General features: G+C 50.4%; 1 protein-coding gene across 4 annotated transcripts in view; it reads left to right on the top strand.

Annotated features, from left to right (window-relative positions):
* The window catches only part of PTAFR (platelet activating factor receptor), a 566600-nt gene that overhangs the window by 525542 nt on the left and 16817 nt on the right, over nucleotides 1-24241 (top strand). For 2 of the 4 annotated variants that reach the window (XM_050932363.1, XM_050932354.1), the window contains exon 1: nucleotides 21684-21809. The exons of 1 other annotated variant lie outside the window; for it this stretch is intronic. The gene's annotated coding sequence lies outside the window, so the exon portion shown is untranslated. Of the gene's footprint in view, nucleotides 1-21683; nucleotides 21810-23497; nucleotides 23973-24241 lie in introns of those variants that run through there. One more of the 4 variants, XM_050932355.1, reaches the window with a different exon arrangement.

Below are 24241 nucleotides of genomic sequence, written 5' to 3'. Positions count from 1 at the left end.
TGGGCTTATTTTAAGCCATGAGGATCAGGGCCGGTGCTACCATTAAGGCGAACTAGGCGGTTGCCTAGGGCGCCAAGATTTGGGGATGCCAAAAAGCGGTGCCCCCAATTTTTTTTTCACAGAGGTTTCTCCTGGAGCTTGCGGTCGCTGCTCCTCTTCTCCCCTCTCCCAGACTTGCAGCGCCAATCAGTTGTTTGGCGCTGCAATTCTGGGAGGGGAGAAGAATTAGAACGGGGGCGGTGTGCTAGGGGAGGATGCAGAGCAGAGGTGAGCTGGGGTGGGGAGGTGCCGTACGACTCCCCAGGGGGGGAACTTCCGCGGGGGGGGGGGTCCTCAGGGCAGGGGGGGAGAGCTGCCACAGGGCTGGGGGCGGGGGTGCAAGGTGGAAGTTTCGCCTAGAGCACGAAACTTCCTTGCACCGGCCCTGATGAGGATACATTTTCAGCCTCATAACTACATACAGGAAATTAGAACCTATAACATTACTGTAACAACAATGCTCAGTGCATCATGAGCCTTCCAAAGACACAAGACATGACAAGCTTTGCACTGGATACCACACAATCATTTTACAAGGATGAACATGGGGGTGTAAGGTGTTCCCCCGAGGCACAGCCCATCACATAGTGCTAATGCACTCTAATAGGATGGTGAAGTATGCAAATGGTCAGTTTCCTCCCCCAACTGCAGGTATCACATGCACCAACAGACGCATGGGGCACACATTTGTGCATCTAACTCTTGTGACTGTTTGGTCCTTAGCTGGAATTTATCTGTTCTTTTTAAACCAGTGTAATTGCAAAAGAGTACACAAAAAATTCCTCTGCAGTGCTCTCTTCCTATGTACATTGGGCAAGTCCTGTGAGTGAGTGCACATGTGAGCTGTTGTTACATCAGAGACTCAGAGAGGGACAATCTTCCCATGGTTCAGCAGTGCCACAATCTGCAAACTTCACATGCATTTGAGGAAATGGCCCGTCATATCCGAGTGCAGTGCTCCCAGAGCAGCGTATGCCAGTGCCTAAGAAAGGTAGGCCTGCCATGGTGCTAGTGATCAGATGCCTTGTTTAGTTGCTAAGGCATGAGTAGCACAGTGATGGTGGGCAGGGCTTATGCCTTCACTTACATTGGGGACGACAACCCAAGAAAAGTAACGAGGATCAGGCCAGTCACCAAGGCCACTCATGTCTCAGGAGGCCGGCTCCAAAGCTCCATTAATGCCAGTGTGTTGTCTAAGGCCTCTGGACAGCAGGGACTCAAGTCTCACTACTGCCCTGGGTTAGAGTTGCCAACTTTCTCATCACCCAAAACTGAACACCCCTGCCCCACCCCTTCCCTGAGGCCTCACCCTGTCCCGCCCCTTCTCCAAGGCCCCGCCCTCACTCACTCCATCCCCATTCCTCCATTGCTTGCTCTCTCCCACCCTCACTCACTTTTGCCAGGCTGGGGCAGGGGGTTGGGGTGCAGAGGAGGGATAAGGACTCCATCTGGGGGTGCAGGCTCTGGGGTGGGGCTGGGGTGTGGGAGAGGGCTGGGGCAGGGGGTTGGAGTGTGGGGGACTGAGGACTCCAGCTGGGGGTGCAGGCTCTGGGGTGGGGCTCAGGATGAGGGGTTTGGGGGTGCAGGAGGGGTCTCAGGGCTGTGGCAGGAGGCTGGGGAGTGGAGGCTCTGAGAGGGAGTTTGGGTGCAGGAGGGGTCTCTAGACTGGGGCAGGGGATTGGGGCGTGGGGTCTCAGCAGCGCTTACCACAGCTCATGGGAAGCGACCGCCAGGTCCCTGCAGGCCTTAGATGCATGCATGGCCGGGAAGGTTCCGCCCACTGCCCTTGTGCAGGCGCCACCCCCAGAGATCCCATTGGTCATGGTTCCCAGCCAATGGGATCTGTGGAGCCGGCCCTCAGGGCGGGGGAAGCACATGGAGCCTCCCTGGCTGCCCATGTGCCATGGGGCTGCAACGACCTGGCAGCCGCTTCTGGGAGCTTCACAGAACTAGGGCAGGCAGGGAGCCTGCCTTAGCCTCGGGCCCCTGCTGTGCCACCGACTGGACTTTTAACAGCCTGGTCAGTGATGCCAACTGGAGCTGCCAGGGTCCTTTTTCAGCTGGGTGTTCTGCTTGAAAACCAGACGCCTGGCTGCCCTACCCTGTGTGGGAAGGAAGTTCTGAGGGGGAAGTGGGCCCAAAGGAGTGGCTTGCCCATGGTCCCATGCTGGGTAGGGTTGTCAACTTTCTAATCACACAAAAATGAACACCCTAGCCCTGTCCCTTCCCCGAGGCCCTGTCCCCACTTACTACATTCCCTCTCCCTCAGTGGCTTGCTCTCACCCACCCATCCTCACTCACTTTCACTGGGCTGGGGCAGGGAGATGGAGTGTGGGAGGGGGCAAGGGCACTGGCTAGGGGTGCAGGCTCTGGGGTGGGGCCAGAAATGAGGGGTTCAGGGTGTGGGAGGGGGCTCCAGGTTTGGGGGAGTTCAGGGCTAGGGGCAGGGGGTTGGGGCATGGGCTTACTTCAAGCGGCTCCCGGTCAGCAGCGCAGCGGTGCTAAGGAATGCTCCCTGCCTGTCCTGACTCCATGCTGTGCCCTGGAAGTGGCCAGCAGGTCCGGCTCCTAGGCGGGGGGACCAGGAAGCTCCATGCACTGCTCTTACCTGCAGGCACCATTCCCCCACCCACCCCATGGTTCCTGGCCAATGGGCGTGTGGAGCCAGTGCTCAGGGCTTCAGCCCCAGGTGGAGGCCTATAACCTGAGCCCCACCACCCAGGGCTGAAGCCCTTAAGCTCTGGCCTCCAGTGATGGGGCTCGGGCTCTGGCTTCAGCTCTGGGCCCCAGCAAATCCAACACCAGCCCTGGTGACCCACTTTCAGGGCTGGCTACAGGCACCAGCCCAGCAAGCAGCTTCTTGGGGTGGCCAACGGTGAGGGGCCACATGTCCAGCTCTTCGGCGGCGGGTCCCTCACTCCCTCTCGGAATGAAGGACCAGCTGCCGAATTGCCACTGATGAAGAAAGTGGAGCTGCTGATCGTGATCGCAGCTTTTTTTTATTATTATTATTTTTACTTTTGCTGCTTGGGGTGACAAAAACACTGGAGACGGCCCTGCCCACTTTGGAGTCCCGACTCAGTTTGAGAACCGCTGATATAACACCACCAATAGTCCTGATTTATAAGGTGCTATGCACAGCCTCCTGTCTCCCACAGCTCCCTCCCTGGGACGGGACCCGCCGTTCAGCAGCAGCCCAGTTGCAAGAACAGCTGCCACACGCTGTGTGAGTCAATGGGTGGGATCCCCAGCACCTGGTCCAGGCCACTCCCTGAGAGCAGCAGCAGGTTTGGGGAGTATTGCAGCTGCCAAGAGGAAGATGACTCACTCAGCTGTGAACCCGTGCATCCCTCCCCTTCCATACCTCCCCTTCTTGCTCATTACTGTGGGGCAAAGTCTTCTGAGCAGACAGGAAACAGGCTGCATTCTCAGGGATCCCTCAGAGCTTGGCCTTTGCAAAATCTCCTGGCAGCTCCAGCTCCCGGTGCTCTGCTGCTTCATGTCCCCAAGGTAAGAAGGTCCTTTCCTGGCTGTTCTCCTGGTGGGAATCTCTCTCCCCCATCACTGGGCTGATCCCTTGGCTGCCTCCAAAACCCCTTTGCTTCCTCCATCTGCCTGGGCCAGAAACCACGCTGTGCATCCCTACCTGAGCTGGGGGTCTCTGCCCAGCACTTGTTTTCAGTGCAATCAGCGCTCCCTATGGCTCGCTATCTGAGCCCCCAGGAAAACATCCAAGGGCACGTGGGAATGAATAGCTGTCTGCAACTCCCCCCAGCAGGTTTCTGCCTGTGCCCCATTTTGGTTCTGTGGGGAGGGCGGCAGTGGGAAGATGGGGGCTACAGTACCTTCCTCCTGCTGGTGATGATCTTTAGCTCGTCACACCCAGCCTCACCAGAGTGGAAGGAAGAGAGTTTCTGCTAAAGCTCAGTGCAAATAAGAGCAACATTTCCTCCTGTTGCTCAGGGTGTCTGGTGTCTTGGTGGGATCCAGCTGCAGTCGTGTCTGCAGCTGCACTCTATAGGGTTGCCAGGTGTCCGGTTTTCGACTGGAAAGTCTGGTCAAAAAGGGAAGCCGGCAGTGTCTGGTCAGCACTACTGACCCAACACCAAGAGTCCAGTTACCCGAGTAACTGTCCGCAGTCGGCTTCGAAGGTGGGAAGAGCAGCTACTGCTGGAGTAGGAGGAGCACTCGGGAACTGCCTGGCTCTGGCAGAGAGAGGCACAAGCAGCTGGGGTCCAGGGGGAGGGCTCCTGAAGCATGTGGCATTTGAGGAGTGGGGCCAGATTCCCCACCCGGGACCCCTTCTCAGCCTCCTTTGTGCTTCACCCCTGCGGTGCTGCCCCTCCATCCTGCCCCAGGCACCTCCACCCTGGAGCATGGTTCTCCCTGCCCCAGTCACCCCTCCAGACCCAGAGTGTGGCTCGACCTAGAACGTCCTGCACATCTCACCCAGCTGGCAGGGCGCAGGAGATGGAGTGAGCAGCAAGTGACAGGCGGGGGAAAGAGGCACGGTGGTGAGGCCTTAGGGAAAAGAGGCAGAGTAGCGGTGGGGTCTGAGGGGGAAGAGGTTGAGCAGGGGGCAGGAAAGGTTCTGTCTCTCAGTGTCCAGTTTTCACAAATTAGAAAGTTGGCCACCCTAACTCTGTATCAGAGTAGCAGTCGTGTTAGTCTGTATCCGCAAAAAGAACAGGAGTCCTTGTGGCACGTTAGAGACCAGGAACCTTTGCTTGCAACAAAGCCTGTTGCCAGCTCTGTCCACATATCTATTCAGGAGACACCATCATAGGAACTAATCACATCAGCCACACCATCAGGGGCTCGTTCACCTGCACATCTACCAATGTGATATATGCCATCATGTGCCAGCAATGCCCCTCTGCCAGGTACATTAGCCAGGCTCTACGTAAAAGAATAAATGGACACAAATCAGACATCAAGACTTATAACATTCAAAAACCAGTCGGAGAACACTTCAATCTCTCTGGTCACTCAATTACAAACCTAAAATATTACAACAAACCAACTTCAAAAACAGACTCCAATGAGACTGCTGAATCAGAATTAATTTGCAAAATGGACACTATCAAATTAGGCTTGAATAAAGACTGGGAGTGGATGGGTCATTACACAAAGTAAAACTATTTCTCCATGTTTATTCCCCCCCCCCCCCAACTGTTCCTCACATCTTCTTGTCAAGTACTGCAAATGGACCGTACCCAGGCCTTTGGGAAGCACCAGCCCAGGGCTCTGGTGTCACAGGATGGCTGGTTATTTCTGGTCAGCTGTTTTCTGCTAGCTGCTGCTTTGTTTGGGGCATGGGGTGAAGGCACCCAGAGATGCTGGCGCTTTGGGGGCTGCTCTAGCCAGTCACAGGCCAGGAGCAGTTTGGCACCATTTCACACTGAGCAGGTTTCACTCAGCCAGGGAATATTAAGCTGGAGTAAGTGGAGAGTTGAACAGTGAGCAGGCAAGGTCCCTGTTCTCCAAACAGGATGTTCTGTGCTGCTCTCTCGCCTAGCATGGAGTTAGTGTCCATAGTGCTACATTCTCACCAGAAGCCACTGGTGCTTGCTCCATGAATTTCCAGCTGAGAGATTTGCACACCGTGCAGAGAGGAGGGGACTCAGAGATCCAGGAAAATTCCATTTCTGGGTGGCGAAGGATTGAATTGCAGGGGACCAGAGTGTGGTACTCAGCTCACAACCCCCGAATTCCCCATGCCCACCACTACGGTCACCACTCGACTCCTACCTGCTTGAAGTGTCTGCACCAGTTAGGCCTTGGCTACACTGGTGCTTTACAGCGCTGCAAATTTCTCGCTCAGGGGTGTGAAAAAACACCCCCCTGAGTGCAGCAAGTTACAGTGCTGTAAACTAACCCCATGGAGGTGGAGTACCTGCAGTGTTGGGAGAGCTCTCTCCCAGCGCTGGCGCCGCGACCACACTCGCACTTCAAAGCACTGCCATGGGAGCGCTCCCACGGCAGCGCTGTACGGCTGCAAGTGTAGCCATACCCTCTGATACAGGAGGAAGGACAAGGAGCAGAGATACCCGTGAACCCATTGCCTGCTCTCTGAGACACGGCATCCAGTCTGAATCAGTTCCACGCCCCAGCTGAACATTTCATGTGCAGGAAATGATTTCACAATTCTTGGTACATTCAGAAAGCTAGTGATTTCACAGCGCCATCACTTTGTTAGTTTCACCTTCATTAAAAGCTGCCATAGTAGATCAGAGCGGGGCGCCCAGGATCCTGTCTCTGACAGTGCCAGCACCAGCTGCTGCAGAGGAAGGTGGAAGGAACCCTGCAGTAGCAGTTACAGGATAACCTGCCCTGGGGGAAGGCACTTCCTGACCCCTTCGACCTCTTTAGGTAAGGATTGGCTCCTCTTCTGAAACAGGAAGATTTGTGTTCCTTCAAAAACTCTTGCTTAGATTTAATAACATTCTCTATTGTCATATCTCTGCACATTCTTATTCTCCGTACAAACGGTCAATCTGTTTTTGAATTCAGTTAAGCTCTTGGCCTCTGTGATACTTTGTGGCAGTGAGTTCCATAGGTTACTATGCATTGTCCAAAATGTATTTTGTTTGCTCAGTGTTAAATGTGCGGCCTCTCATTTCCATTTGATGTGCCCTTCCCTGCCCAGCCATCATATGGGACTGTCTCATCCCCAGCTCCTCATGGTGGGACTGGAACCCATGACCTAGGCTTGAGAGGTATCACTGGCCCATCCCCAGTCCTTTGCAGTCAGTAGTTCTGATTTTGCATAGAAGCTCCCTAGAAATGAGACCATCCTGAGGCTGTTCACAGAGACAGGAGGAACTGGCTACGTTCACAGCCTGAGCATGCCAAGGCTCTTGGTTGCATCACCTGCTGGAGCTGCCCAGCAGAGAGCCGCCCCAAGACTGCGGTTAGGGCTGGCTTTAGGCCAATTCCACCAATTCCCCCGAATTGGGCCCTGCGCCTAAGAGGGCCCCGCACCCAGTGAGAATCCCTTCCCTGGCTAGAGGAGCCTTTTTAATTTTTACTCACCTGGCGGCACTTCGGGTCTCCAGCAGCACTTCGGCGGCGGGTCCTTCACTTGCTCTGGGTCTTCGGAGGCACTTCAGTGGCGAGTCCTTCAGTACCGCCAAAGATTTGGAATGAGTGAAGGACCCACCGCCGAAGTGCTGCTGAAGGCTCAGAGCACTGCCCAGTGAATACAAGCCCCACGTGTTTTACAGGTGTTTTTTGTTGTTGTTTTGGTTTGGTTTTTTTTTTAAGTCATCCCTGTCGGGGCCCCGTCGAAACTGTTCGAATTGGGTCCCGCACTTCCTAAAGCCGGCCCTGGCTGTGGTGCCTGCACTCTGAGCATGGCAGAGCAGGGGTGCTCTGGGAATAGGCTGGGGAGAATCAAGGGCAGGGAAGGAGGCCACTTCCTGGGTTATTTATTTTTGTTGCGGCAGTCATGCCAAAGGACCCCAGATAGGGAGCAGCACCCCATTGTATAGGATACTCCACAAACACTGCAAAGAATGTGTGTCCCTGCTGCAGAGCACCCATAGTCTAGGACTGACACAACAGGGGCAGGTGAGCAACCAACACCACAGGGGTGGGTAGTGATGGGGGGTTAGCATCAGGAGTCAGTGGTCACTAGCCAAGGTAATGCCAGCTGGGCTGTAAAACAAAAGTTTCTGCCTGATGGAGATGTACTACTGAAGGGTCAGGGAGGAGGGGATGGTGTGTCTCCTGGGAAGGGAAGAGGAGCAGCTGCTTTCTCCAGCCTCAGCTCTGGGGGACAGGGAACTCCCCTTGCACTGATAATCACCCCAAGTCAGCAGGAGGGTGCAGTGACCCACTGCTTCCAGGTGTTAGCTCCAAGGACATCATTTTGGGGGTGTTGCGGACAGGCAGGCAGGCCTGGGTTTGGCGGTGGGAGGGAAGGCTACAGCATGGACCTGGGAGGAGCTAGCCCCAAACTCCTGGGCATGCAGCAGCATGGGTGGGAAGGGGACTCCCAGGGGATTTGCCTTGTGCACAAATGGCTCCTTCCTGTTTTTTGGGTTCAGCTGAATAATGCGGCAGTGACACTGAGCCCAGAGGTCTACTTGAAGCCTTCATGCCCATCGCAATCTGTAGCCCTTCCACAGTGCTCTTCTAACCCTAGGAGGCACAGAGCCCAGGTTAGTACTCTGCCCACTGGCCTTTGCTGCCTTTGCAGGCCAGACCAGTGACCAGCCAGCCAGCACTCAAACACAGCATCCTGCTGCATCCCAGGGATGGTCCTGCTTTGGCTCTTGTGGGGAAAGCACCAGACCAAAGACACTCACTGTGGGAGCTTTTCATGCAAAAGCCACATGCACAGTTTGGGACATCCTCCTCCTTCCAGGTAACATGGCTTCCCCTGTGCAGCCAGCGCACAGAGGTGCCACACCACAGGACAAGGGACTAGGCACTTGCCTCACAGTGACCCCAGCCAGGTTGAAGGCTGTGAAGTGTGAACATATTCCAGTTACGGTAAGCCAGCCTGAGGAGATATTGCTCAGCTCCTTCCAGCGGGGCTAGAGTCTCTGGAGTGAAAAGTTACTGTGAATCCTGGTGACTAAGGCATGGACCCGGCGCTGCACCTGATAGCATGTCTGCTCATTCCACCTGTGCAAACTAAATGCTCCCCCACTTTGCAAGCAGCTCCTGCCCTATCCCTACCAGGCTCTAGCACTTGGGCTCTGCCCACAGACCAGGGGTGCAGCCCTCTGCTCCTGCTGCAGGTCTCTGCAGCAGTTGCCACCATGCTGTGCTACTGCCTCCAAAGCAGCAGGAGGACAAGCAAGGCCCTGAAATGGCTCTGGCCTTTCATCTCTGACTGAAGCCCAGGGTCAATCTAGGCAACTACTCCTCAACCTCCAGGGCTCCCATCTCCTGGGGCTCATCCACTCCCCTCCCCATTCAGCATTTGCAGAAAACCAGCAGGTGAGCTGCCAAGATGCCCAGGTTGAAGGACCATCAGGGCACAGACCACACCTAGCTTTGCTCTGGTTTCATGGCCAACATTACCTGCACTGTCTCCTAGGTCTCTTGCTGCTTGGCCAACATCAGCACTGGGGTGAGAGGAGTGGCAACAGCCACCCCACATGAGGTGGAGCTGATTCTGGCAGTGAGAGGGGAATACTTTGGAGAGCTCTGCCAGAGCAACCCCATCTCTTGGCCTTAGACAGTTAGATGGTCCCATGGCCTTAGGCACCTCTTGTATTGGTTTAACTGGAGTGGGTATTCCTGTGCCAGGCTGTGTGGACATTCCTATCTTGGAAACTACATAGCTGGAACAGAGTTAGCTAAATTGGGTTTGTTACCAGCCACAGCTGAATCCACCCTAAGCCCAGGTTTATTCCAGGGTCAGACCATCCACACAGATCTGCACCAAAATACTCACATAACCACTAGGAATCTCATTTAGCTGAACCATCCGCATCTGTGCAGGCCAGCCTGATTCTGCCCTGCTCCTGCACACTCCCACAGCAGAACACCCTCCAATGTGCATCCGGCCAGCAGGTCACACCTGATCTTATCAGCTGCTTGAGCAGGCCACAGAGTTGCATGGGAAATGCCCTGATAAGACTGCTGCAGTTCTCTGTCTTCAGGAAATGGAGGCCAAGCTCTGAGAATGCGCCACTTGGTTCATAGTGCAGCAGCGTCTGCCCAGCCGCACCGGTTCCCAGGAACACATTGTCCAGTTCTTTGCTCTGGCTCCCCACTGAACACAGAGTTTATGCTCCTTGCCCTCAGTTTCAAAGCCCTGCATGACACTGGCCCCACCTGCCTGAGGTATCAGCTCTCTTCCTCCTCAGCCATGACTTCCCACAACAGCTGCTAACTGAGCGGGGAAACTAACAATTGGGTTTGACAGAGTTCTCATGGGAACCAGACCCAGACTACGCAGCTCGCTGGCAGAGGAAACCAGGATGGCCAGCCTGGCTGCATTTAAAGCTAATGCAATACCCATCACTGTGGCCAGCACCACTCTTCTGCATTCAGGAGCAGCTAGAGCCTGCTTATGGTGAACAGGGAAGAAAGACAGAGAGGCCCTGGATGCCATTATTTTCTGCTGGGAGACGCTCAGATACTGCAGTGATGGACCCAATGCAAGAACCCAGATGAGAGAACATGGATGTGAAATGCAGCAACATCAGCATGGGAGCACATTACACTTGCTCTGAGCTCATGCACCTTTCTCTTTTCCTCAGCAGGGTTTGACGTCCAGTTTTTAAAGGCTGCCTTTCTGCCTCTGACCATTTCTACTCTGTTGTTTAGCCACACCAGCACTTTTTTGGCCCTCTCACTATTTAGTTAAATTTGGGGTCATGGATAACATTTCATTTGAGCTTCTATTACTCTGCTTCACAGAGCTTTACACATTACACATTTCATTTTGTGTTGCATAATTTCCTGCAGTGTATTTTAAACACTCCGGTTTGGAAATGGCCAGCAAGGCAGGTCTGTTTCCTGCTAGTCTATGGAGTGCTAACAGGGTGGAAACCTACGGGGGCTGATTTAATATTTCTTTACTGGCATGAGTAAAAGAAAATACTGCTTAGGGCCATGGAAGCTTGAGACACTTTGCTGACTCCTGCCCCCTGGAATGTGGCTGAGATGGGAGTTGACAGACTCAACCCACCGGCGAAATTAACCAGACAAATGAGTTCACATCAAGGCCCATCTCAGTACTGTCCCCATTGCGATGTGCTTTGAAAATCTAACTCAGCACTGGTGCTTCCGGCAAAGGCAGAAATACTGACCTGTGTTGCCTCCCACTTCAGTCACAAGAAATCAGAACCAAATTATGCAGCTACACACAGAGCTGTGCTTTGAACTCTGCCGCAGAAGACACCATGCTGCACTGCTGAAGCAATCAGGTTGGAAAGTGTCAGTATCTGCGTGACCATGAATTAAAATAACAAAATAGACAAAATCTGGCAGTGCTGCACAGGAGCTGTTGTGTATGGGCCACAGATTACACATCTGGAATTGTAAGGTCAAGATTTCAGAGAATCACTCCGTGCAGTAGATTTAGAACTAGCATCTTATGTCGCTGAGTCACGTATACCATGGCTCGGTCACTACTGAATGGTGGAAGCACAGTTCTGTCCTGGCTCCAAATCCTGCTGTTATTGGAATTTCAGTGAGGCCTCTGAGAGACTTTCCAGTACTGCTGTGACCAGAGCAGAACTATAGCACAGTCAGTGGCTGTCTTCATGTACATTTTCCAACACAAAAAGCAGCAAGATACTTTTAGTGACAATGACTTTAACGATGACAGTGTGTGCCTCCTCTGTAACATGCTGCAGCCACTCTGCTGCATAAAATGGCCGCTGTCTCTGCAGCCTAAAGGCTCCTAGAAATGTAAAAGGTACAGTACACAGAACACAAAACCGTAACAGTTACATAGCTACATGTCCCGGGGTTATATGTGGTGCAGGATGAGCTCCTGATTCCTAATGCCTTGTATCCAACGTGGCTATTTGCACCTGTGCGAAGGGGATGTCATCTGCTACGAAATGGCAGGATACTGTATTACAACTGCTCTGCACAGCCATGAGTGATGGCATAATGCAGAGTCAGGCACTGAATTTCAGCCTTTCCTGTGAGAATGCTGAATTCCTCAGGCTTCAGCAATGAGTCCAGTTAACATTCAGCAGCTGCTTAATGGACATACACAGACAACAGCATTTCTCATTGACTCATTAGCTGCTAGTCAGTAAAACTGCAACAGACTTGTCATTAGAGGTCGTTGGGACAGTGACCAGCCCTACCTGTGTGTTTGTGCAGTACCCAGCACAGCAACGTCCTGGTCCTGACTGGTCCTTTTGGGCATGATGGCAATGCATGTCCGAATACTTCTAATTAATAGTGACATGTCTGACTCCAGGCAGGAGAGCAGAATCTTTATTGCATTCCAATGAGAATTTTTCTCAAACAAATGCATTAAAATTATTTATGCTCATTGACAAAGGTCTCTGGACTTTCTTTTATAACATTGTTTTTTGCTGCCCGATTCATACGAGAGAATTGCATCTGCAAAGCTAGCATCTGGCCATCAGCATTTACCATCATCATCATGTTCCTATTATGCCTCTGGCATTTAGGGCAATGACAAAGCTCCTCCACTCCTGTCTGTTTCTGGCAAGTCTTTCAATGGTTTCCCAGCTGTGCCTCAGGTTTTTCAGCTCGGCTTCCACAGCTCTTCACCATGTTGTTTTCGGGTGGCCTCATTTTGCTTGCCTTCAGGTGTCCATCTTATTGCCACTCTGGTGATGGACTCATATGACTGATCCATCTCCAAACGTCTCCTGGCAATGATGGTGCTCAGATCCTCTTGGCTGCACTGTGTCAATAGATCTTAGTTTGAGATTGTTCTGGGCCAAAAGATACGGAGGATTTTTCTGAGGCAGGTTGTATGGAACGAAGACAGTTTGGACATATCATACTTTCTCATTCACAATTCTGCACTATAAAGTAGTGTTGAAAGTACACAGCTCTGATAAATCTTGAGTTTGGTTTTGGTGTTGTATTTTGATGATTTCCAGACTGTATTTAAGCTCTTGAAGGTGTTCCTGGCTTTACTGATTTTGTTCCGGATGTCCCGGCTTGTTCCACCATCCTGGGTTATGGTGCTGCCCAAGTATGTGAATGTTTTTACATTGATGAGAACATAATCCTCTATCCATACTGGTGATGGCGAGGCAATATTAAAGGCCATGATAGCTGTCTTACTGCTGGATGAATGCATTAAGCAAATTGTTTTTTTCTTGTATATGGTGTTGGGTATGTGACAGGAGAGTGACATCATCTGTGAAGTCCAGGTCTTCAAGGGATGAGAAGAGACATGACAGGTAGACAAACTAACACTGGAAGTAAATCAGGCACTCCTGTCCACATCCTCTCATAATACAGGAACAAGGGCATGTTCAATGAAATAGAAAGATTGCAGATTCAAAACTGATAAGGGGAATACTTTTTTGCACATTGCTCAATTAGCAGGTGGAACTCACAGCTACAGGAAGAGTGCTAATGTTATACCAATAGTCATAAAGACCAAGCAAAACGTCTCAGGTAATTATAGACCAGTTAGCTTGACATCAGTCCTAGGCAAAATAATGGGAAAGCTGATACAGGATTCAACTAATAAAGGATTAAAGGCTCAGCACAGGCCTAACTGGGTGAAATGTAGTAGCTGGTGATATGCAGGAGGTCATACTAGATAATCCATAATTCCTTTAAATTATTAATCATTGAGGCACGGGATTAGCAGAGTTCAGAAAAGGTCTGGATGTTTATATGGAAGACCTGACTATCCAGAGATATAATAGGAAAGATTGAAACAAAGAAACAAACAAAACCACCCCAGAATTTTGGAAGGGATAGAATCTTCCTGATTCAGGGCATGAACCAACCTCTAGTTAAAGGGATCAGCACGAGCCTTTTCCTCGTGCATGCTGTCCCATAACTGCTACTGCGGGCTCCTCACTCCTTCCTCCAGAGCAGCTGGTGATGGCCATTGTCAGAGACAGGATTCTGAGCTAGAGGGACCCTGGTCTGATCCACTCTGGCAGCTCCTCCGCTTCTCTGTTAATTAGTGAAGGTAAAACTAATGAACCAGAGGTTTTGTGAAATCACTAGCTTTCTGCTTATAGTAAGAACTATGACATAATTTCCTGTGCATGGAATGTCTGTCTGGGCTCTGGAAATGATTTGGTTCTTTTAAAGTAATAAGCATTTTTGACTGTTTCTATGTCTTGAATTGTCTCAGTATAAATCACTATTCAGCAAAAATGACAAATTGTCCTTTCATTGCCAGCAAATAATCCTTCTCCCCACAAAATGACATGAACATTGGTGATCTTTGTGTGTCAGTCTCTTTAATAGAAACTGACCACAGAGGCAGTGACACAAGGGAGTCAGGGATACACAGGCATTCCCAGCCCTGGGGCTCCAAGGGGGTGGTTTTGGAATCCTATGTGCTCTGCTGGTCAGTGAATGTGATGGGAGGTCACGTCCAGAGAGAGGAGAGACAAGACAACACAACTAATCTGGGGCCCTTGGATCATATGCTAAGGCAGCATGGCCTAGAGCAGCGGTTCTCAAACTTCATTGCACCGTGACTCTCTTCAGGCAACAAAAATTACTGTGTGACCCCAAGAGGGGTTACTGAAGCCTGAGTCCACCCAAGCAGGGGGGCCAAAGCCCAAGCCCAACCGCCTGTAACCTGACTCCAGCCACCAAGGACTGAAGATCTTTGGCTTCAGCTTTGGCTCAGGGTGGTGGGGCTTTGGCCTCAGACCCCAGCATGTCTAATGCCAGCCCTGGCAACCCCATTAAAATGGAGTAATGACCCACTTTGTGGTCCCGACCCACAGTTTGCGAACTGCTGGCCTAGAGGAATGACAGTTTACTCACTCCTGCAAATTTATCATAATGTGATTTTGGCCCTTGCTACAGGCAGACTCACAATACTGCACACAAGATTGGGAAGCCAAATGAGAAACAGTGCCCTGGCACCAAGGGGAAAGGACAATGAACTGCAAGCCCAAAGACCAGTCCTATCCCAGCTCTTCCACTAATGGCCGGAGATACTTGCTACCAGCAGTGGTAGATGGGCCACATGCCATTGTCTCAGCGTAGCATCCCTTTCATAAACTTATCAAGCTCAGTCTTGAAGCTAGTTAGTTTTTTCGCCCACACTGCTCCCCATGGAAGGCTGTTCCAGAACTTCACTCCTCTGATACTTAGAAACCTTCGCCTAATTTCAAGCCAAAATTTATTGATGGCCAGTTTATATCCATTTGTTCCTGTGCACCGTTGGCACGGAACTTAAACTGCCCCTCCCTGGTATTTATCTGCCCAGTGTATTTATAGAGAGCAATCATATCTCCCCTCAGCCTTTGGTTAGGCTAAAGAAGGCAAGCTCCTTAAGTCTCCTCTTGTAAGGTAGGTTTTCCATTCTTCTGATCATCCTCATAGCCCTTGTCTGCACCTGTTCCTGTTTGAATTCATCTTTCTTGAACATGGGAGACCAGAACTGCACACAGTACTCCAGATGAGGTCTCACCAGTGCCTTGTATAATGGTATCTTTGCTATCTCTACTGAAAATCCCTTGCCTGCCGCATCACACTGGTGGCTCATAGTCATCCTGTGACTGACCGTCACACCCAGCTCTTTCTCCTCCTCTGTTGCTTCCAACTGGTATGTCCCCAGTTTATAGCAAAAATTCTGGTTAGTTCCTAAGTGCATGACCTTGTACTTTGCACTATTAAATTCCATCCCATTTCTATTACTCCAGTTTTCAAAGTCATCCAGCTCTTCTTGTATAATATTCTGGTCAACCTCCATATTGGCATTACCTCCCAACCTTGTGTCATTTGCAAATTTTATTAGCACACTCCCACTTTTTGTGTCAGTAATAAAAATGTTAAATAAGATTGATCCCAAGACTGATCCCTGAGGATCTCCACTAGTAACCTCCCTCCAGCCTGACAGTTCACCTTTCAGTACAACTCATCATAGTCTGCCCTTTAACCAGTTCCTTACCCATCTTTCAATTCTTATATTAATCCCCATCTTCTCCAATTTAACTAATAATTTCCCATGTGGAATTGTATGCTTTACTGAAATCCAGGTAGGTTAAATCTACTGCATTTCCTTTGTCTAAAAAATCAATTATCTTCTCATAGAAAGAGATCAGATTGGTCTGGCACGACCTACCTTTTGTAAAACCATGTTGTACTTTATCCCATCCAGTTTGGGCTGCAGCTCTTCCCTATGAATTTTTCCCCCTTGCTTAGGATGCAGGTTTCATATAACTTCTGCAACTTTGACTTGTAATTCCAAGCCTACTTCACATTCAGATCCTTGTGCTCTTCAGTCCAGTCACGTCCCTAACTACTTCCCCTAATTTTTAAATTTGCTCTTTTGAAATCAAGCACCGTAGTCTCAGATCTATTTTTGTTTATCCTTCTGTTTAGTTCAAACTAAATTAGCTCATGATCACTCGAACTCCTACAACCAGTTCTTCTGTGACAGGGGTGGCCAACCTGTGGCTCCGGCACCACATGTGGCTCTTTAGAAGTTAATATGAGGCTCCTTGTATAGGCACCAACTCCGGGGCTGGAGCTACAGGCACCAACTTTCCAATGTGCGGGAGGGTGCTCACTGCTCAACCCCTGGCTCTGCCACAGGTCTCGCCCGCACTCCACCCCTTCCCATCCCCTCCCCTGAGCCTGCCGTGCCCTCGCTCCTCCCTCCCAGAGCCTCCTGCAAGCCACGAAAAAGCTGACTGGGAGGTGCAGGGAGGGAGGGGGTGGAGCTGGGAGTAGGGTGGGGGAGCTGATTGGGGGCTGCTGACATATCACTGTGGCTTTTTGGCAATGTACATTGGTAAATTCTGGCTCCTTCTCAGGCTCAGGTTGGCCTCCCCTATTCTATGAGCTCCTCACTACTCACCAGCACCAAATCCAAAATGGCATCATCTCTTGTTGGTTCAGTGACTGTTTGGTGAAGAAACCTGTGTGCTCTCAAGTCCAGGAAAATTTGGGCCCTACTATTATTAGTAGCATTTGTCCCCCAGTCTATATCTGGGAAATTAAAATCTCCCATAATCACACAATTCCCAGTAGACTCTCAATTCCAAGCAGGGTCTGACTCATAATTTGTGAAATTTTGGCCTTTGTAATACTGCACACTGCTTTGAACATGTACAATGCTACATATGGCAATGCTAAGGCTGAGTTGTTCTGAGATCAGGAAGAATTGGGGCCTGAATTTGAAATTCCTGTATGGTTAGCAAACCTCCCTGCTGGAGCTATTAACAGCAGCAGGGCTAGTTTAAAGTGGAAAGCAGGAGTTTGCTTGTCCTTCCCTGCCCTGTTACAGAGCACTGCCCCTGGGGGCTTTCTGCTTGGAGCCTCTTTATCTTCACTGCCCCAGCGCTCCAGCTGAGTCTCTCAAGTTCAGTCCTATTCCAGGGTTGCAAAGAGTTCAACAAAACTGTCTTCACTTGGGCTTCCAAACAGAGCCTTGTCCCCCTTGGGGGCTTAGGTCACTTTGCTAGTAGGCTGCAGGGGGAGGGACCATGGCCCACCCACTACTCTGGGTGCCAGCCCAGGGACCCTACATACAGCAGCCACACACTGCTTCCTTCCGTTTGCTTCTGCTATTCCATGGGCCTTTTTCCATGTAGCCCCTTTCTCTTTACCCTGACTCAGGGCTGAGGTTCTCAGATCCTCCTCCTCCTGCAAGGATCACCAGAGCTGTCTTCTGTTTCTCTTCTTGAGCTCCTGTCAGCAGCAACAAGCACCCTTCCTTGCTGTTCTCATCCCAGACAGGAACTGACCTACTCAGGCCCTATAGCTCCTTTTAACTGAGCCTGCTAGGCTCTGATTGGCTGCTTCCATGAGGCCTATTTAGGCAGGCCTGGAGGACCCACCTCTGCTGCGTCTTCCTGGGTCTAGGGTTGCCACCTGTCCAGGTTTTACTGGACAGTCCATTTTTTGGCTTCTGTGTCCAGGTGCTAATTAGGGTTGCCAGGTGTCTGGTTTTCAGCCAGAAAGTCTGGTCAAAAAGGGGACCTGGCAACCCTAAATGGCACCTGAATCAAAGGTCCGGTTACTGTGGGGTGACAGGAGGTGCCAGCCCCTGCTCATCGAGGCTACCTCCTTCCTGCAAGCAGACTCCTTGAGACAATCCAGCAAGCAACATGAGGAAGGATGGAGAAAGGAGTGAGCGATGGGGGCAGGACATGGGGAGAAAGAGGCAGAGGAGAGGTGGGGCCTTGAGGGAAGAGGCAGAGCAGGGGTGTGGTCTTGGGAGAAGAGGTGGAGAAGAGGCAGGGCCTTGGGCATCCAGTTGCCAGCAGTAAGAAAGGTGGCAACCCTACCTGGGGCGAGGTATGGTAGGATCGCAGGGCCTCCAGCAGGAAGCCTCGAAGGGGCTGATACACCCCATCACACCATTGTTAGGATTCTTTCCGATCTTACTACTTTTTAAAATGCCGCCTTATTGTTCTTAACTCTACTGGCCATAGATTTTTCCTTGTGTTATTTTGCTTACCTTATCAATTTTCTACAATTCCTAGCTTCTGATTTATATTCATTACTGTCACCTTCTCCATTCATCTATTAGTTATATATGTTTTAAATAACTGCCTTCACTTTCCCTCTAAACTTGGTCTGTTTTTTAATTAGCACAGCCTTCTTCCTGAGTTGTGGGATTGTGGCTTTTGGGCATATAGTAAAGTATTCTTAAGCAATTGCCAATTATCTTTCACATTTTTCTGTTAAAATTCTTACTTCCAGCTGAATTGGCTCTTAACTGTTTTCCACTTTTTGAAATTGACACTTTTAAAGCAACAGGTACATAAATCACTGGTTTGGACTTTTTTCTGTTTGCACATTATAAATGTGATCAAATCATGATCAAGTGTATCTAAATTATCATTAATTTTTAGTTCTATGATCAGTTCTTTAGCTGTGAAGATGAAGTCTAATATAGACCCCCCCCCGTGTCAGATGCAACACTTTTTGAGTTAGGAAATTGTCATAATAGATGTGCCAAATCTGTGAGCTTGGCTATATTCTCTCTAATCAGCCACTGCTCTAACCATGAGACCATGGTCCTCCCCTAGTAAACATGTGTGCTAAGGATCTGAATGTCTTGGATTCAAATCCTGATGATGACCTGGCAGTGGGGGCGGAAGAGAGTCATGGATGCATATAATGGTATCAATTTTTCTAATTTTCTCATTTTAAAATTGTATCAATTGAATTTGTACAGTCATAAGAACATAAGAAAATAACCCGGGTCAGACCAAAGGTCCATCTAGCCCAGTATCTGTCTACCGACAGTGGCCAATGCCAGGTGCCCCAGAGGGAGTGAAGCCAACAGGCAATGATCAAGTGATCTCTCTCCAGCCATCCGTCTCCATCCTCTGACAAACAGAGGCTAGGGACACCATTCTTTACCCTTCCTGGCTAATAGCCATTTATGGACTTAGCCACCATGAATTTATCCAGTTCCCTTTTAAATATTATTATAGTCCTAGCCTTCACAACCTCCTCAGGTAAGGAGTTCCACAGGTTGACTGTGCGCTGTGTGAAGAAGAACTTCCTTTTATTTGTTTTAAACCTGCTACCTATTAATTTCATTTGGTGACCCCTAGTTCTTGTATTATGGGAATAAGTAAATAACTTTTCCTGATCCACTTTCTCTACATCACTCATGATTTTATATACCTCTATCATATCCCCCCTTAGTCTCCTCTTTTCCAAGCTGAAGAGGCCTAGCCTCTTTAATCTTTCCTCATATGGGACCCTCTCCAAACCCCTAATCATTTTAGTTGCCCTTTTCTGAAACTTTTCTAGTGCTAGAATATCTTTTTTGAGGTGAGGAGACCACATCTACACACAGTATTCGAGATGTGGGCGTACCATGGATTTATATAAGGGCAATAAGATTTTCCCTGTCTTATTCTCTATCCCCTTTTTAATGATTCCTAACATCGTGTTTGCTGTTTTGACCGCCTCTGCGCACTGTGTGGACATCTTCAGAGAACCATCCACGATGACGCCAAGTTCTTTTTCCTGACTCGTTGTAGCTAAATTAGCCCCCATTTAGGGTTATTTTTTCCAATGTGCATTACTTTACATTTATCCACATTAAATTTCATTTGCCATTTTGTTGCCCAATCACTTAGTTTTGTGAGATCTTTTTGAAGTTCTTCACAATCTGCTTTGGTCTTAACTATCTTGAGTAGTTTAGTATCATCTGCAAACTTTGCAATCTCACTGTTTACCCCTTTCTCCAGATCATTTATGAATAAATTGAATAGGATTGGTCCTAGGACTGACCCCTGGGGAACACCCCTCTCCATTCTGAGAATTTACCATTAATTCCTACCCTTTGTTCCCTGTCTTTTAACCAGTTCTCAATCCATGAAAGGACCTTCCCTTTTATCCCATGACAGCTTAATTTATGTAAGACCCAGTCAGAAAACACCCTGAAGAAGTTCTGTAGTTAAATAACCTGTCAATTATGGGGCAATGTATAACAAAAGCCAGGCGTCCCACATTTCAGTCATGTTCTCAGTTTGATGGTTGTGCCAATGCATGTTTGATAGCCCTCGCGTCACATTTACTATCCTGTGAGCCCTTCTCTTGCTTGAAAGGGTCTGTAGTGAGTTATGGGCAGGGGAGCTAGTCGGGGCTGCTTGCAGAAACTCCCAAAGGTGCAGCTCTGAATTTGCACCTGGAGGTGTGTGATCTGAATGACACCTCTGATTCTTTCAGTCAAGCCCAAGAAGGCAAATAGTGCCACAGTGAGGCTGCTGCCACCATCTCTGTTCCTCTGTGGCCAGCTAGAGACAGTCAGACACCTCTGTATGTCAGGGGCTTGGGGAAGGGCCTGGGACAGGCTCTCACAGCTTGGGCCATTCCCAGTCTCCTGATGCCAGTGACAGGCAGTGGTGCACAGCTCCCTCCCACCCTGACATGTACTGGCTCATTAACAATCTGTGTGCAGATTTGCAGACACACTAAACAGGTCCCTAGTGCTGGAAAGCACCTGAGCTGCTCTCACAACCTGCCGCATGGACAGTTCTTCTGGGCTCCTCACTGCTCCTGGTATGCTGGCAGTCTGGCAGCTGGGTGCCTGGGCCACACACAGCAAGGGGAAGGCAGCTGGCCTCCAGGTGTCTGTGCTGTGGACCCAGTGCATACATGCAGGTGAATGGCTCACACTGGAAGGGCTTGTCCAAGAAACTGAGTCTCTTACTGGGAAAAATATGGCCAGCATTCCCCAGCTACCCTTGGAGTTTGGGCACTCCAGAAATGACACACAGATGTGAAACCCCTAGAGTGGGGCCTGGTTTCCAGCAGAACTCATAGCTGCAGCTGACGTTAGGGTTGCCAACTTTTTGACTGCAGAAAGCTGAACACCCTTACCCTGTCCCTGCCCCTTCTCTGAGGCCCCTCACTCCATCCCACCTCCCTCACTCGCTCACTTTACCCCACCATCATTCATTTTCACTCTGTTGGGGTGTGGGAGAGGGTAAGGGCACTGGCTGGAGTTGTGGGCTCTGGGGTGGGGCCAGGGATGCGGGAGGGGGCTCGTGGCTGGGGGTTGGGTTGCAGGGGGGTGAGGGCTCTGGCTGGGGTGTGAGCTGTGGGGTAGGGCTGGATATGAGGGGTTTGGGGTGGAGGAAGGGGCTCCAGGCTGGGGCCAAGGGGTTTGGAATATAGGAGGGGGCTACTGGCTGGGGCAGGGGGTTGGGTTGCAGGGTGGTGCACGGTCTGGCTGGAGGTGCAAACTCTGGGATGGGGCCAGGGATGAGGGGTTTAGTTTGCAGGATGGGGCTCTGGGCTGGGACAGGATGTTGGGGTGCAGGAGTGGGGGAGAACTCCAGATGGGGGTGCGGGCTCTTGGTTGAAGCTGAGGGGTTTGGAGTGTGGCAGGAGGGGTGGGCAGAGCCGTCCCTAGGCATACATAGTTGCGTAGGGCACCCAAAAATTTGGGGCACCACCCTCACTGGCCTCATCTGTAATCTTCTCTTCTCTGGCCCCTCCCACACACTGGGCTGGAGGGCTTCTCCTCAACTCCACCCCCTCCCTCCCTCAGTCCTCAGCTGGCCGGCTGAGGGCTCCAGCCTCCGACCCAGCCCTGGGGAGCCCAGAGCGGTGCAGCCCCTGCCCACTGCTGCCCAGAGCGGAGTCCCTCTCTGAACCCTGCCTGCCTGTGCCACTCGGTGAGTGGGGGGGACTTAAAGTGACAGTGCGCTCACTGTGTCTCACAGTTCCCTAACACACACAGTCTCTTTCGCACACACACTGGCTCTCACACCCACATACACTCTGCCCCTCATAATACAGATTGTCACACACACACACAGTCTCACACTCCCCAACATACACTCTGTTACAGAGTCCCCGCAACACACAGTCACACACACACAATCTCTCTCTCTGTCTCTCTCACACGTACTGGCTCTCTCCCACACTCACATACATACATACACACACGTGCGTGTGCGTGCACACACACACACTCTGTCATGCACACACACTTGTATTATTGTTGTTGTTATTATTGCTTGGTACTTCCTGTCAAAATGCTTGTGGTGAGCCAGGAGTGGCTAGGGGCTGCAGGTGGGCTGTAGGCTCCAGTAAGATGCAGCCTCTATGTGACAGCACAAAGCCTGCCTTGAGCCACTGCCGCAGCGTCTGCTGTGTACGAAGCTCAGTGTGTCAACAATGGGGGGGACGGTGGGGGTGGTGGGTGCCCCCTTGACACACAGGTTGGCAGTGCCAACAGAGGAATGCCTTCAATAGAGGATGGGGAACCAGTTTAATAATACTGTGGATCGTGTGTGTGTGTGTGGGGTGCTGTCTAGACACTATTTTTAGAGTACTAGCATGAGTCTTGCAAGCTCAAGAGTATGTCTACACTATGGGATTACTCCGATTGCACAAAATTCGATTTTTGGGAATAGATTGTATAAAGTCGAGTGCATGCGGCAACACTAAGCACATTAATTCGGCGGTGCATGTCCATAGTACAGAGGCTAGCGTTGACTTCTGGAGTGTTGCACTGTGGGTAGCTATCCTATAGCTATCCCATAGTTCCCGCAGTCTCCACCGCCAATTGGAATTCTGGGTTGAGATCCCAATGCCTGATGGGGCAAAAAACATTGTTGCAAGTGGTTCTGGATATATGTCGTCAGGCCCCCCTCTCCCTCCCTCCATGAAAGCAATGACAGACAACCGTTTCATGCCTTTTTTCCTGGGTTATCTGTGCAGACACCATATCACGGCAAGTGTGGAGCCCGCACAGCTGACTGTTACCATAAGTCTCCTGGGTGCTGGCAGATGTGGGACTGTATTGCTGCACAGCAGCAGCTCGTTGCCTTTTGGCACCAGATGGTGCATTAGGACTGAAAGCCATCATCATCCTACAGAGATGGGAGTGACTCAGCCAGGTATTTCTCATTTTCTGCCGAGTGCTTAGGAGATGTTGAGGGTTAGCAGTCATAATGCAGCATCTTCTGGCGAGCAGCCAGGAGATGACAATGGCTAGCAGTCTTAATGCAGCATCTTCTGCTAAGCGCTCAGGAGATGACAATGGCTAGCAGTCATACTGCACTGTCTGCTGCCAGCCTAAGATGTAAAAGATAGATGGAGTGGGTCAAAAAAAGAAGTAGACCAGATTTGTTTTGTATTCATTTGCTCTTCCCTCCCTCTGTGAAATCAACAGCCTGCTAAACCCAGGCTTTTGAGTTCAATCCTTGAGGGGGCCATTCCGTGTGACAGTTGTTTGTGTTTCTTATTGATGCAAAGCCTCTGCCCTTGTGAAATTTAATTCCCTGTAAGCCATGTCATCAGTCGCCCCTCCCTCTATCAGAGCAATGGCAGACAATCGTTTCGCCCCTTTTTTCAGTGCAGACGCCATAGCACAGCAAGTATGGAGCCCGCTCAGCTCAACACAGCAGTCAAGAACATTGTAAACACCTCGTCCATTATTGTGCAGTTTATGCTGAACCAGAACCTGGAAAACTAGGCGAGGAGGAGGTGACGGCAGCGCTGCGACGAGAGTGAAGAGGACATGGACACAGAATTCTCTCAAACTGCGGCGCTTTGGAGATCATGCTGTTAAGGGGGCAGGTTCTAGCTGTGGAACGCTGATTCTGGGCCCGGGAAACAAGCACAGACTGGTGGGACCACATAGTGTTGCAGGTGTGGGACGATTCCCAGTGGCTGCAAAAGTTTCGCATGTGTAAGGGCACTTTCATGGAACTTTGTGACTTGCTTTCCCCTGCCCTGAAGAACCAGAACACCAAGATGAGAAAAGCCTTCACAGTTCACAAACGAGTGGCGATAGCCCTGTGGAAGCTTGCAACGTCAGACAGCTGCCGGTCAGTCAGGAATCAATTTGGAATGGGCAAATCTACTTGGGGGCTGCTGTGATGCAAGTAGCCAAAGCAATCACTGAGCTGCTGCTACCAAAGATTGTGACTCTGGGACATTTAAAGATAAATGCAAAGTGCTCCATTTAGGAAGGAACAATCAGTTTCACACATACAGAATGGGAAGAGACTGTCTAGGAAGGAGTATGGCAGAAAGAGATCTAGGGGTCATAGTAGACCACAAGCTTAATATGAGTCAACAGTGTTATACTGTTGCA

This window comes from Gopherus flavomarginatus, chromosome 22 (genome assembly GCF_025201925.1).
Source record: "Gopherus flavomarginatus isolate rGopFla2 chromosome 22, rGopFla2.mat.asm, whole genome shotgun sequence".
Lineage (NCBI taxonomy): Eukaryota > Metazoa > Chordata > Testudines > Testudinidae > Gopherus > Gopherus flavomarginatus.
This window is presented reverse-complemented; position numbering and strand designations above follow the sequence as displayed.